We start from the raw sequence: 15,399 nt of genomic DNA, 5'->3' as shown, positions 1-15,399 counted from the left end.
AAACACCTTTTGCTGTGATCTTTATTGCCCTCCACCGTGAATTTGTTGCCCTGAAGGCCTACTGTCTGTCGTATTGTGTATGTTGTTTAAAATACAATAAACATTGTCTTTATTTTTGATAATACTCCAGTCCCTCTCTCTCTCCATTTTTATTTCTCTTTATTGGGAAAGCCTGCTGGTCATCTTGGGGGTTAACATCCAAATTCAGGTTTAAACCCGTAATTTACTCAACACTCCCCCCTAGGGGTTACATTTGGCGTAGTCGGGGCAGGATTGATTGGGACTGGTGTAAGAATCATTTTTGTGTATGTCGTGTATGCGTGTTTGCTTGTTTTTGTTTTGAGTGTGAAGGTGGTACAGGAAAAACAGTGGTTGAGGATTGTGCATGGACAGTAACACTGCTGCAAGTGAAGTAATTTGTATCTAAAAACAAACAAATTAATAATACTAATAATCACAACCTTTTTTTTTTCTTCCCTCTCTGGTCTTGCCCTGTTTACAATGTCTCAGGAATTGGAGGAACAGGTCGGGCAGCTAACGGAGCAGCTTAGGCAGTTGCAAGCTGACAATGAAAGGCTACGACAGGGAAATTTAGCACCTACTCGGGAGGTAGAACAGGGATTAAGGTATGTTTATGTCCCTCGAGAACGTAAATACCCTAGGTTTGCTGGTAGTTCGGAGGCCCCTCCAGTAGAAGAATGGATTGAGGAGGTCCGTCGATGTTTACAGGTTAGGCACATGTCCACTAGCGAGCAAGCACATTTTGTATATGATCTCTTGGACGGGGAAGCAAAGTTAGAAATTAAACTTCGCCCAAATGCAGAACGAGCTGAGCCGGAACAGATTTTCTCCATTTTGACCGAGACTTTTGGTTGTAGCCATTCCTATATTGACGCTCAACAGAAATTTTTCCAATGCCGCCAACGGGAGGGAGAAACGTTGCGTGAATTTTCACACTCACTGATGTCGTTGATGGAGGTTGTTAAACGTAAACATAAAAATGCCATTGCTAAACCTGACTCTGTCCTCCGTGACCAGTTCGTGGAAAATGTTAGGGATAAAATGCTGCGCAGAGAGTTAAGACAATATATCCGCCTTAATCCTGAGTCCTCGTTTTTGGATTTGCGTCGTGAGGCATTTCGATGGGCTGAGGATGGAGAGGGGGCCCGTCCTGTTCGTGCAAGGGCTTTTTCGTGTGATGCTAGTCCAGGGTTAGCGGGAGAATGGCAGGCAGAAGCCCAGGCCGTGGTAGCAACACCAAAAGATGATCTGACTGAGCTTAAAGACTGCCTACGCAGGCAACAGGCCCAATTGGATACCATCCTCCAACATTTGTCCTCTGGCCCTGGGCCATCTAATTTATCGAATAGGCCAGCTAATTCTCAGAGGCGATTCCGTTTTGACGCAGATGGCCGACCTATTTGCTTACGGTGTGAACAGGTAGGCCACATGGCGAGAGACTGCCAGGTTGGTTCACGACAGGCGTCACGCAGTGGGTTTATGTCCAGGCCGGCGGTAGGGAATGGGCGGGGTGGCTCCGCTAGTGGGCAGCAGGGAAACTAGCACCCTCTAGTGCATGGAGTCAAGCACTAGAAGGGGGTTTGATCGGCTCAAATTCATTTAGATCTACTTTGCCATGCCCTTCTACATTGATAGGCGAGTGTCCTGTGGCAGATGTTCGAATGGGAGGTGTCACTGTTACCTGCCTTATAGATACTGGTTCTATGGTATCCACCATCACAGAGTCGTTTTTTAATAAGCACTTCCGCGTCCTGGGGCATGACCGGTTACGTTCCTGTGGTTGGCTACAGTTAAAAGCGGCCAACGGGTTAGACATTCCATACCGAGGGTACTTTGAGTTGGATGTAGAAGTCTTGGGAAGAGTGCTTCCTTCTGTAGGTGTCTTGGTGGTTCAAGACCCACTGGGCTCTGCACCCAAAGCGAAGAAGGAGTCTGTCCCAGGGTTGATTGGGATGAATGTCCTCCGTTGTTGCCTGCGGGAATTCTTCTGCCAAGACGGTACCCGTCTATTTACTTCTACCACACAGACAGTCCCAACTGTTTGGGAACATGCTTTATTAGCGTGCCAACGCCTCGAGGACCTCTCCACTTCCGGTGTTCTGGGCAGGGTTTTGACTGCTCCTGGGTCTTCCACCTGTGTCCCAGCTGGCTCTTTAAAGCTTGTGCCCGCTACCTGTAGACAGGGACTCGGCCCATTGATTTCTTCTGTGCTTTTGGAACCAGTAGGGACAGGGTGGCAGTTGCCACCAGACTTACTTATTCCAACCTCGCTGCTTCCTGTCAGAGATGGCACCGTGGACGTGCCGGTGGTGAACGTGGGTACTGAAGATCGGTGGGTAAAACCTCGCACCCTGTTGGGGGAAATACACCTGATTGCAGCATGTTCTGCTAGTAAGTCCTTCTGCTTTCAGGAAGAAAATGACGTTCAAGGCCCCATCGCACTTATCCGATCAGTGGAGGTTACTACAGCACCCTTAGTTGAGTTTGCAGACCTTTCTTGGCCTAATCTGACTGAACCTGAGCAAGGCGAAGCCAAGTCTCTACTTCAAAAGTATAGTGACACGTTTAGCTGCAGTGAAGGGCCTTTGGGTTGTACCGATTTACTGGAGCATGAGATTCCGTTGATTGATGATACACCAGTGCGGCAACGCTATAGGCGACTTCCACCATCCCAGTACGATGTAGTGAAGACGCACATCCAAGAATTGCTAGAGCAGGGAGTTGTGAAACAGAGTTGTAGTCCTTACTCCTCGCCCATCGTAGTTGTGGAAAAGAAAGATGGATCCATTCGCCTTTGTGTCGATTACCGACAATTAAACGCAAAGACTAGGAAAGATGCTTTTCCTCTGCCGAGGATTGAGGAGTCTTTGGATGCCCTCACAGGCGCATCTCTCTTTTCCACGCTTGATCTAGCGAGCGGTTATAATCAGGTGTCAGTTGCTGAGAAGGACCGCGCTAAGACCGCCTTTTGCACGCCGTTTGGTCTATTTGAGTTCCAAAGAATGCCTTTCGGATTATGTAATGCGCCTGGGAGTTTTCAGCGATTAATGGAAAGAATATTCGGTGATCAGCGTTTTCACTCCCTCCTCCTGTACTTGGACGATGTGGTGGTCTTCTCATCCACGTTCAAACAACACCTAGAACGCCTGGAGTTGGTGTTTAGTCGTCTGCGCGATCACGGACTCAAGCTCAAATTAAAAAATGCCACTTTTTTCAGCCTGAAGTAAAGTTCCTGGGTCATGTTGTCTCAGCTTCTGGGGTCTCTACAGACCCTGATAAGGTCAAGGCAGTCAGAGAGTGGGACACTCCATCTACAGTGACAGAGTTAAGATCATTTTTGGGCTTTGCATCATACTATCGGCGTTTTGTGGAGGGGTTTGCGAGGTATGCAGCCCCTCTTCATAAATTGGTCGCCAAACTGCAGCCAAACCCTAAGAGGAGTAGGACAGGCAGTAACACCAACCTGCGTGACCACTGGGATTGGGGCTGCGATCAAGCTTTTAAAACTCTAAAACAGAAACTGATAAGCGCGCCCGTATTGAGCTATGCTGACTTCAGCAAACCGTTTGTGCTTGAAGTAGATGCGAGTGGGCTTGGGCTTGGCGCAGTTCTATCCCAGGGACTGGATGGGGGGCAGCGTCGTCCAGTCGCTTATGCAAGTAGAGGCTTGCGCCCGACTGAGCGAAATATGAATAATTATTCAGCCATGAAACTTGAACTGTTAGCGCTCAAGTGGGCAGTAACAGACAAGTTTCGAGATTACCTGCTTGGCACCAAATTTACTGTCCTGACTGATAACAACCCACTTTGCTACTTACGAACAGCTAAATTAGGTGCCGTCGAACAACGCTGGGCTGCGCAACTAGCTCTCTTCGACTTCACCATCGAATATCGTCCTGGTGCATGTAATAAGAACGCGGATGCCTTATCGCGTCTGCCAAAGCCGCCAGTTCCAGCATCCATGGAAGAGGTAGCTTCAGGTATCTCTGTACCAGTTGAGATCAAGAGTGTAGTCGCGTCTCCATCGATTGATGTGCAGGCCATAGATGCTTGTCCAACGAGGACCAGGGCCAACCTCCAACTTTTGCAGGCCGAGGATCCTGTCCTAAAGGCCTTCCTAGTATATTGGAAGAGGGGTAGTCCCCCTACAGCCTTGGAAAGGGCTCATGAGTCTCCTGCGGTCGTAGAGCTTGTTCGTCAATGGGCAGATTTAGTTGTTCGTGAAGGCGTCTTGTACCGGAAAACGCATGCCCCTGGTAGCACTACGGAAGTCTTGCAGTTATTACTGCCTCAGAGCCTGATGGCAGAGGTGCTCACGGCTCTGCACGACAGCCACGGCCACCAGGGGGCAGAACGCACAACTAGCCTTGTTCGTCAACGTTGTTATTGGCCTTTAATGCGTAAAGACGTTGATCGTTGGTGTCGCGAATGTCGGCGGTGTATGGTAGCCAAGGCAACCCAGCCAAAATTGAGGACCTTTATGGGTAGCCTATTGGCGTCGAGGCCCCTGGAAATAGTAGCCATTGACTTTTCCACATTGGAGAAATCCAGTGATGGAAAGGAGAATCTTTTGGTCGTCACAGATGTGTTCTCCAAATTCGCACAAGCATATCCTACAGTAGATCAGAAGTCAGCAACAGTAGCTCGAGTCTTGACGGAACAGTGGTTTTACACTTATGGCGTCCCGCAACGCATCCATACAGATCAGGGGCGTAACTTTGAAGGTGAGCTTTTTCAACATCTGTGCAGAGTCTATGGAATCCGTAAATCCCGTTCTAGTCCTTACCACCCAGAGGGTAATGGGCAGTGCGAGAGATTTAATCGCACCCTGCACGACTTGCTCCGCACTTTACCCCCTGATAAGAAGAAGCGGTGGCCCTACCATCTGCCAAAAGTCCTGTTTGCTTATAACACCACAGCCCACCAGTCTACGGGGTTTTCCCCGTATGAACTGATGTTTGGACGTAAACCCACCCTTCCGCTTGATTCCTTGTTGGGTATAAGTGACGATCCCTCAGACTTGACCACTGTGGAGTGGGTCCGAGAACACCAGGAACACCTTTCGGCAATCTATAGCCAGGCCCGAACCCAGTTAGAGGCAGCAGCTCAACAACGAGCCAAGAACCATTCGGTCCCCTTGCCCATCTTGCCTCCGGGTACATTGGTGTACCGCCGCAGTCACCCGCATGGCCGCCATAAGATCAGTGACCGTTGGGAAAATGTGGTGTATGAGATTGTTGGGTGTCTTGATGAGGTTGGCACACTTTATAGCATTAAGCCGAGAGGTCAGTCAGGTCCCGCAAAGAACATCAACCGAAAGGAACTGCGTCCCCTCCCAACTGATCCAGACCCACCCCATCTCTTGTCTGTGGTTGAAATGCCTAGTGTAAGCCCGGTGGGCTCCGCAGTAGATGATGTCTATGACCTTATGGGTGACTTTAATGGCAGTATGGATGATGATGATGGCTCGGGGGTATTAGTGGCTTTTGATACCCCTCCAGTAAGTGTACTAACACCACCTACCCCTTCTGATCTCTCGGTGCAGCAGCCAGTTGCTCTAGAACAGACGGGCCCGAACACACCAGTACAGAGTCCGACAGTGACCCTTCCCGCTAGTAGACTAACACCATCTACTACTTCCGACGTTACAACGCAGCAGCCAGTCGTTCTAGACCAGCTGGGCCCTACCACCTCTGAACAGAGTCCAACAGCTGATTCTTTAGATTCTGAGGTTGAGTCATTAACATCTGGCAATAGTTTGGCTCTAAGAAAATCTGTTAGAAGAAATGCAGGGCACCACTCTAATCCCCATAACCTTCCTTGTACGACTGTTGGGCAACCCTTGGTGGCTCCTGCAGAGGGCGATCTGACTATCTACTCACATAGTGCTGTGTTCAGGCCATGGGTTTGACCCTTGTCCTAGTCACCGGGACGGTGACATTCAAGGAGGGGTGAATGTAATGGGTAGGACGGAGACGATTAGAATTGCACCTTGATTGGATCAGGTGGGTGCCACTTGGCGCTGCCCAGTTAAATATAGCCGTGTCTTCCGGTGTCTTGATTAGTGCCTTTCGTTACTTGGCTGTAGCCTACACAGGAGCTCTTTTGTTGTGCGAGTGAACCCTGGCTTGGTGCCTGTGATCCTTCACTGGAGTGTGTGTTTGTGTCCAAACTTCGCCTGACAAACTTTTTGGCTGTGGGCCCGTGTGTTTCAACAAAAACGTAAGTTCCCTGCTTTTACGTATGTGCAACCTGTCCGCACTTTAGCCATAGGCAGTTGCCCTTATGAGTCACGTTTATTTGCATTTTGTTCACAGTGGCCACCTATATAGAGTGAGAGGTCGTTACGAGTCAATTGCGTGTTTGTTGTGCAGTGGATGTAAGTTCATGGATTCCTTTCTCCCTCACGTTTGGTTGTTTGTTTATTGCGGAGTGCTTACGATTGGATACTGTTTTGTATTGTAGTTTTGCCTGTGAACGTATTGTAAAAGCGGGTCCACGACGTGACCGAAAACCACAATAGTTTTCCGGCTCAGCACGGCGGCCTGCGTTTCTCCAGGTTGGTAACGTATGCTACTTTAGCTTCTCGCCCTGTTCATTGATCATAGCCAATAGTAGACCATTGCAGCTGGGAGTAATTTAATCAGTTCGCTGGCAAACAGCTTTAGTCTGCTATGTCTGTATTTTTATGACATTATGGCCATGTTTTTCTTGCAGGAGAACCATCATCCGCTGCCTTAGCCACTGTTTTTCCTGTGCTTTGATTTTAGTAGCTTTTGTGTGAGCGTGTGGCTTAGCCACCTTGTTGCCTAGAGGGGCCGTCCTTACTGTTCAATGTTTGTATGTCTATTGTATGTGCTATTTATTTAGGCCATTGGGTCAGTGCAATATTCTGGGAGGGGGGGACAATAATCTTGTGTGGCCATTGGCTTGCTGAGAGTGATTTCCACCGATTTGTGTGTGGCTGATGTGCTGTTTATCGAGTGTTTGCTTACTGAGTCATTTCTGAAGTTTACCGTGTGCTATTCATCCAAACACCTTTTGCTGTGATCTTTATTGCCCTCCACCGTGAATTTGTTGCCCTGAAGGCCTACTGTCTGTCGTATTGTGTATGTTGTTTAAAATACAATAAACATTGTCTTTATTTTTGATAATACTCCAGTCCCTCTCTCTCTCCATTTTTATTTCTCTTTATTGGGAAAGCCTGCTGGTCATCTTGGGGGTTAACATCCAAATTCAGGTTTAAACCCGTAATTTACTCAACACTCCCCCCTAGGGGTTACATATAGGTGCACATATTGGCCTGTTTACATCAGAGAAGGCCTTGTAGCTCGGAACTTCCAGATAACATGGGCCGAGGGCCGGAGCCATTGTGTCTGGTTGGCCATCTGGTCTGAACTGGTATCCTAACTTGTTGCCTATACATGGACTTGTTTACTGTTAGAATGTATAACTAAATTTGAACTAGGGATGTGACTCGGAGACGGATCGAGAAGCCAAGCGTGCAGCATCTAAAGGCTGGCTTACATTGCACGATTTTGGTCTGTTTTAACAGTCGGCGACTACTTTTCCAAAATCGGGCGGAAATCTTGCCAGTTGTACTAGAATCTCGGCGCGCTCCCGTCATCTAAATCGTTTAGTGTAAGGTGCCAATCTTAGCGGTTTTAAGTCTGTCGGAGTCAGTCTTTTTCTAGTTTTGCCGTTACGACAATATCAAACATGTTTGATATTATCGTAAGTCTTTTCAGTCGTGGCTCATGCAAATAGTGACGTGAACATTAAAAACCAATAGTGACCTCGGTCGACGAACACGAAAACGGAAGGGGCAAAATAGGCGACAGCTGTAGCCTGTATGATTACTTGTTATTTCATTTCTTATAATTTATTAGTCGGCTATTCTACGTGACAGAACAACTCTATATCTGTTAGTGATGTCACACTATCAAACAATGCTGCAGAAACGCGAAAAAATTACTTTGATATGAGTAGCCTATCATGTGAGTTCCTGTTGATGATGACGTATAGCCTAGTGCACGATGGAAATAATTTGAAGGAATCTAGCAGCAGTCTTGTAAATAGTGACCACAGTCTTTGCAAAATCCTAATCTGAGACTGGCCTGTGACTAGTCTGTGACTAAAAACTCAATGAATTGTCTTTAGATGTGAGAGGGTCTGAGACTGTAGTCTTTCAAAAATCTTTTCCAAATCTTTGCAAAGTCTGGCAATGTAAGGTAGGCTTTACGCGGAGATACTGTGCGCCACGCTTTTGATAGCAATCACAAGGAGTTAGACTCTGTTCGGTTTTACTAAGCGAGACTTAGCCGGTGTTCTGTTATTCACTGATTGTACTAACTACAATAAATCATCATTCAATCGCCAATCCTGATACAGCCGTCAACTTTACTGAACAACTTCAATTCAGACATTAGAACATTGAAACTAAAACACAACGCAAACCACTAAAGAATCCAACAAGACCAGTAACTAGTACAATTGATCCCTTGCTGGCCCACAAGGAAGCCATAGCTTGTTCTGCTAGCATAGTATGAAACTATGCTCAACATGCAACTACAGATTCACCAAAATAAATTTGACAGACAGCATAAGAGATGAGAGGAAAGCAGATGATTTAAAATGTGGACTTTATTCCTCCAACGCATTGCATACATATTAATAAAAAGTCTAGTAGGCTAAGCCTAAAGCAACTATAAAATCTCAATGTTACTGTATCAATGGAATTTAATCATAACAAAGATAGCCTTATTAGACAGGTAGGCTAGCCTAGGCCTAAACAGAGTCTTCAAATGGTCTAAAATGGAAAGTCCTGAAATTTCATAGTAAGTCATAATCCAATGGCAAGTAGCCTATCAGTGATGTTTTATGCTATTGTGGGCGTAGGGCATGCATGACTGTCAATTCGGCAGATCCAGATCTAATATGATAGTCTATCCAAGGGTGATAGGAGTACCCCCAATATATCCAGGTGTGTGTGACTTGTGATTTGGGTATACACACCCCTGATATCAGCAAATCAGGAATCAAAGATGTTCCTTATATCCTTCTGAGACCCAGAAGGAAAAAAAAATAAATAAATAAAGATTTTTTTTAGATGATTTAAGTATTCTGGTCTAAAGAAACAAAGAAACCAAAAAAATCAAAAAAGATTTCTTAATTGCTGTTTTATCAGATGTCCTCTGCAGTGGACATCGGGACTATCCGAATGTCCTAACCCTATGGAAATTATGAATGTGTAGTAATAGTATTGCAGTCAATGGAGTGTTAGGGTATGTGAGATATTACAGGCAAATAGGTGGGCCAAGAAAGGCTTTGCTCCCCCTCAAGTGTTTTTAATATAGCTTTCAGAGATGGCTTCTATAATGAAGTGTTGCCATAATGGCTGAATAAGCATTCAGACGGCCATAATAATGAGCCTGGCTCATTGGTGTTGCAGCCAGTCTGCATGCATGGCACACTGTAGAGCTAGATTTTAGGGTTGGAGGGGTAACTACACTCTCCGTGTAATAAACCTGTATTGAAGAAGTGCAATGGCTTGCTGTGAGGGCATCAGAGAGTCTACACCATGATAGGGACTCTCTTATTTTTTTCACCTCTGACCCCTGTGCAACAGATCCAAGAGATGAATGAAACGTTAGTTAGGGCATCCTAGAAAGGTACACTGAAGGGATGCTTAATGGATAAATTGTAAATGTGAAAGCACTTTTAGTAGTGACAAATAATCATTTACAGGTAAATGGAGTAATCAGTTACCCAAAATACACCTTTTTACAAATTGGGTAATGTACATCAAGTCAAATTCATCTACAATGTACTTATTTCTTAATAAACCTTAGAGCTCTAGCTTACACACTGCTTCTGGGGCTGTATTGTACCTTAATGGATCCCCTTTTATCCTGTATCTCTTTTTGTTTATTAGAAATAAGTAGAAAAGCCCTTGTTGTCTCACTCAACCCTCTGCCTTCTAAAACTTAGAAATTGGTTTAAAAGTCCCGATGTCAACTACAGGGGACATTGAACAAAAGTTGTGTTTTGAAGGTGTTAAAATGACCTTTCTGAAATCTCTCTGTATTCAAGATGAGACTAATTGACTATTTGCAATAAAACACAATAATGACAAATAATGGTCAATTACCTCTGTTGCCATGAAATGAAAAAAACTCAATAGCCGCCATTTTGAAAATAACATTTGTAAAATCTGTTAACCCAACCCACATAATTGTGGTATCACCAGAAAGCCAATGATGTCCTCTTGAGAGTACAAAAGGATTGAAATAGTTGGCATGAATGGTATTTCATTCATAAGACTTAGATTGATGTCCACTACAGAGGACAAAAATGAATTGTCGGGTCTCAGGCGGATATGCTGTGTGTGAAAGCAGTCATAGTCATAATACAATATTCACTCTTGTTATCTTTTTTCTGCTGGATTTGTAATGAATTTGCAAATATTTGTAAATATCAAAGGTTAGTTTCTCTACATGAAATGTAGCCAAATTCACTAGGTTGGAATTCTTAAAACTAGCAAAAAATTCTAGCCACTGAAAAATCACAATGTGCCCTAACACTACACAAAAAGGCTAGAATTTGGGCAAACTGAGCTTACTACAACCAATGAAATCATATTTATTACCTTAATAACAAGCAAAAATAATCTTAAAGTAAGCATTTAATTGTCTTAAATGAACTGACTTTTATAATTAATACCTTTTATTTTGTTTTGTTTTATCTCCCTCAACAATGGAAATCTCTTCTCTGATTGGCTGATGGGGTGGCCATTAACTTCGTATAACCTGCTACCTTTGAAGTAGTTCCCGTATCACACTTGAATATTAATTCGCCAAACTCGTTGCGAAGTTTAAATGAACTGTCACATTGCATCCAAGCTGAAATACAGACGTGCAGAACCATAGTAACATTGTAGCATATGACGGAGGTGGATTGTAGCTAGTTTGATGCAATGTAGGCTATAAAAGTAGCGATATTTCAAAGTTAAAGTTAACCAGAATCCTGGGATATGCCCGCTTGACAACGGGAGAGATAGAACTAACGACTGGCTTTTGGCCGTAGCAACCAGCCATTTAGAACTAACGACTGGCTTTTGGCCATAGCAACCATCCATTTAGAACTAGTAACGGCAGTTTTGTCCTGCAAGTAGAAAGTTGATATGTGGCGGAAAGTAGTCCCACAGTCAAGACAGTTTTAGCGATGTTAACGGACGCAACGGTGGAATAAAACTATGTTCTAAATATACAGGTTATGAATACAAACGGGAGATAAGCGGGTTAACGGCCTTCGAGGTCGACCGGTTCGATGGAAATAATGGCACGGCGGAGGTAACTCCGTCTCCGTGCTTCGCACGTCGCCGGAGTTCTAGACCTCCACCTAGCCATTATTTCCATCGAACCGGTCACCTCGTCGGCCGTTATCCCTTACTTATTCCACTGCTCAGTTGAGTTCCCCATTGTCCTGCGTTCTATAAGGGTGTGCATTAAGTGCGGGATAATGGACGACACGCCGTGCGGTTATTCAAAGTTAATGCACGTTCTCCCGTTGTCAAGCTGGCACATCCCAGGATTCTGATGAACGTTAACTTTGAAAGATTGCTATTTTTCTTAGCCTACTGCCACCTAACTAGCTAAATGACACCTCTGTCATATGTTAAACGTTACTATGATCTGAATGTCTGTATTTTACAGCTTCTATGTAACGTGACGGTGCATTTAAACTTCACAACGAGTTTGGCGAATTAATATTCAAGTGTGATACGGTCAAAAACAATGGAACTACTTCATAGCCGTGCGTATATCTAAAGTTAATGCACACCCTTATAGAACGCAGGACAATGGGGAACTCAACCGAGCAGTGGAATAACTTTAGATACACGCACGGCTATGAAGTAGTTCCAATTTGTTGGCCGTATCACACTTGAATATTAATTCGCCAAACTCGTTGTGAAGTTAAAATGCACTGTCACAATATCTTAAAACAGCACACAAATGAGTGTCTCAAATTAAGGCACCAGAAGCATCTTGTTTTAAGCATTTCTTTCTTTATTAAGAGATTTTTTTTTAATCAACATTCATTCAAATGAAGAACAACATCAATCCACAAGACTAGTGGATAGAATAGTCACACAGACCAAATTTAAAATAATAATAATAATAATAATAATGACAATAATAGTTCCATTCCAGCTGCTGGGTCTTTCTTGAACTGAAACAACTTTCTGACATCAAACATGAGTAACATGGGTCTGACTCTCTAACTGAAATATATGTGTATATGTGTGTATATATATATATATATATTGTTCCTTTGCTGGGATAATTCACAAAATATGTTCTCACCTTGTTACTATTTAAATCAAGCTTGATATTAGCTGGTAAATCTTATTAAGAAAAGATATATTAGATTCATGAAAATAACAATTTTTCTAGAAATAATGGTTTTTCAGTTTCTTAAAAAGAAATCAGTTTTTGCAGTGTGATAGCCCTATGTATTTCAGTTAGACAAGTAGGTAACATTTGCTTTAATCAAGTGAAAATAATCTTGCTGAAAAGGCACTGGGTAAGTCTTTTTATTCTCAAAACAATACCAGATAGATAGATAGATAGATAAGAATTATAGCAGCAGTGCAAGGATAAGTAGATAGGGTAACAGGCATCAGTCATTGGTCATTATGAAATATATGGACAAAATAGAGAAAAGTAATATAAGAGTTATAGCAGCTGTGCAAGATCAAAAATGAGATTATAATTATATATAATTATAGCCTAGAAATCTAGACGCACCCTAGTGGGCAAAAATATTTTTGCCTAGCGAAATGGTCTAGGGCAGGGATGGGCAACTGGCGGCCCGCGGATGATCATTATTTTTACTGTGATAAAAATGCGGGTTTTTTTTTTTTTTTTTTTTACCGCACCGTCATTGTAATTATACTGTTCGCCGATAGATAGCGCCTCGCAAACAATCTCGGGGCCTCTGACCTTTACCATCGTCGAGGAAAAACAGTGCACACATGGAAGAAAACTCATTTAGAAAACCGTAGGCTACCTTTCAGTCAAAATCGGAAGCAGTGTCTGTTCACAGAATGGTAAGGCAAACCCATGTCAAGTTTTGCTAGAAACTATATCAGCTGCTAGAAACTATATCACTGGCTGTAAAATACTTGTATTTGTTGTTAGGAAGTCTATGTTAAAAATGCATTTGAGCATGAAAATTGACATATTTCGTTCATATTCAGAATTATTTTGCAGCATCAGATGTGCGGAAGTGCGCAGCCACATTTGGCCCTCTGATGGTGATGATAAAAAAAATGTGGCCCTCTTAGTCATGAAAGTTGCCCATCCCTGGTCTAGGGTCACACCGTTGAGGCCAAGCCTGCGCTAGGCTCCAGGCCAGCCTAGCCAATCAGAATGCTCTATCTGTGTACGGAGTCCTTGAGCCCGCCTTAGCTCACCTTCGGCTTCCGATATTGACGCCAGGGGGCTGGACCATGCGTCCTCGTTCGACAAGTTGGGTGTGAGACCGTGTTCAACAACCATAGAGAAAAACAAAAGATGGATGAGCCTAACGAAGCGCACTCGTTTGAATCGGCTTTGGAAGAGTTAGACTTGGGCTTTTCTTTGAAGGTTGAGCAGAAAGAAGCACTCAAGTCATTCGTTTTAAAGAAGGATGTATTTGCCGTTTTGCCGACCGGCTACGATTGGTCACAAATGCTGGCCTATTAGCCTACGTGCAGAGGCAGTTTGAAAGACAACTTTTCATCCCACCCACAGGCTTCAGCTCGGTGAATGGTCCGACCCCAGACTATACATTTCTGTGTAGTTTGGCTTGCCAGGCTAATATAATTATATTATTAATTAGATTATAATAATATAAGATTAATAACACTTGTTCAAATAAGTAGTGAGTGCACTGCAAAAACTGCCTATCTAATAAAATGTATCATGACAAAAAATCTAGTTGCTGTTGTTTTCAGTATAAAGAGACTTACCCAGCGTTTTCTCATAAAATCATCGAACTCAATTTAAGACGAGTTTGATTTCTTTAAGAAAATTTGTCTGCCAGTGTGTTGAGTAAATTTGTCTTGAGACTCCTTGAAATGGGTGTGTTCTTAAATAAAGTCAAAATGGTAAGTATGGTAGATAAGTCTCTTCATACTAAAACAATACCTAATAAAAAAGAGAGTTATCTTAATATGAGATTAATAACACTTAGATTAGGTTAGATTTTGTTTTTGCAGTGTGTTGTGGTATTAGTAAGGGATAATCAACTCCGCGCCGTGCGTTTATAGGAAAATAATGCATGTTCGAAGTGGTAATAAGGTCCTGATGCCGCAGGCTTCGATAAGTGCATTATTTTCCTATAAACGCACGGCGCGGAGTTGATTATCCCGCTTATACCACTGCTACTATCATTTTCGTCTATATTGCTGCTGTCGTAGATACAATGTTGTAGTAGCTGAGTTTTACTTTCAATGAAATTCTATTGCAAACAGCGAAGGGATTTGTTGCAGATTGATATGAAAGACGTGAATTAAAAGCACAAAACCCGTTGCCATTGACAGCGGTCATTATACTTTCAGCGGTCATTATTTAAGCAATAAGCCCCGAGAGGCCGTGCTTTATACTGTATAATCGAACAGCTAAGGGGCGTTGTTAGGCACGACGCAAAGCAAAGTGCCTAAAACCCCCTTAGCTGTTCGAAAATAAAAAAATTTATTCCACTGCTCGGTTGAGTTCCCCATTGTCCTGCGTTCTATAAGGTGTGCATTAACTTAGATACACGCATGGCTATGAAGTAGTTCCGATTTGTTGGCCGTACATAATATTTTCTGCCCACTCATATCAAATATGATGACTGTTTTACATTTGAACAGAATAGGATTACCCTTGTATCAATAGACATTTTGTTGAAGCTGGGCATTATTTGATAAAGAGTGTAAAGGGACCATGTTTCTAAGTTTACTTTTCAACCCTTCTCTCAAAATCAAGTGTTTGAGGCATTACATGCTATTGACACTAGTCTACTGCTACTGGAGAGGATCATTTAACCCTTTTTCCTGCTCATATTGTCACAAAGCATATAACACCTAGATTTAATATTTCTATTGTGATGGGCATATTTCCCAGTCACATGGAAACCCATGTTTTTAAGAGCAATGTAACTACCCCAACTGCACCACCCCAAGAATTTAATCCAAAGAACACTCGGGGCCAGATGTACTAACACAGCGCTAACAGCGAGTTTTTGTATACGCAGAATGCAAACGCTGTGCTTTGCTATATTGCGTGGAATTTAGCCTACTAAGCTGTCACTTCATTACGTTAACAGCAGTCATCCCCGCCCGTTCCCGCC

The 15,399-nt window shown here is 43.4% G+C and overlaps 1 long non-coding RNA gene across 1 annotated transcript; it reads left to right on the top strand.

The window, feature by feature from the left end:
• Positions 1 to 5,949: 5,949 nt before the first annotated feature.
• Positions 5,950 to 7,177, top strand: LOC134092349 (uncharacterized). The gene is made up of 3 exons (XR_009940210.1): positions 5,950 to 6,400; positions 6,487 to 6,580; positions 6,739 to 7,177. It is a non-coding gene; the product is annotated as an uncharacterized LOC134092349 (long non-coding RNA).
• Positions 7,178 to 15,399: the final 8,222 nt, after the last annotated feature.

Source organism: Sardina pilchardus, chromosome 9, assembly GCF_963854185.1.
Source record: "Sardina pilchardus chromosome 9, fSarPil1.1, whole genome shotgun sequence".
NCBI lineage: Eukaryota > Metazoa > Chordata > Actinopteri > Clupeiformes > Clupeidae > Sardina > Sardina pilchardus.
Note: the sequence above shows the minus strand (reverse complement) of the source record. Positions and strands in the feature narration are given on the sequence as shown.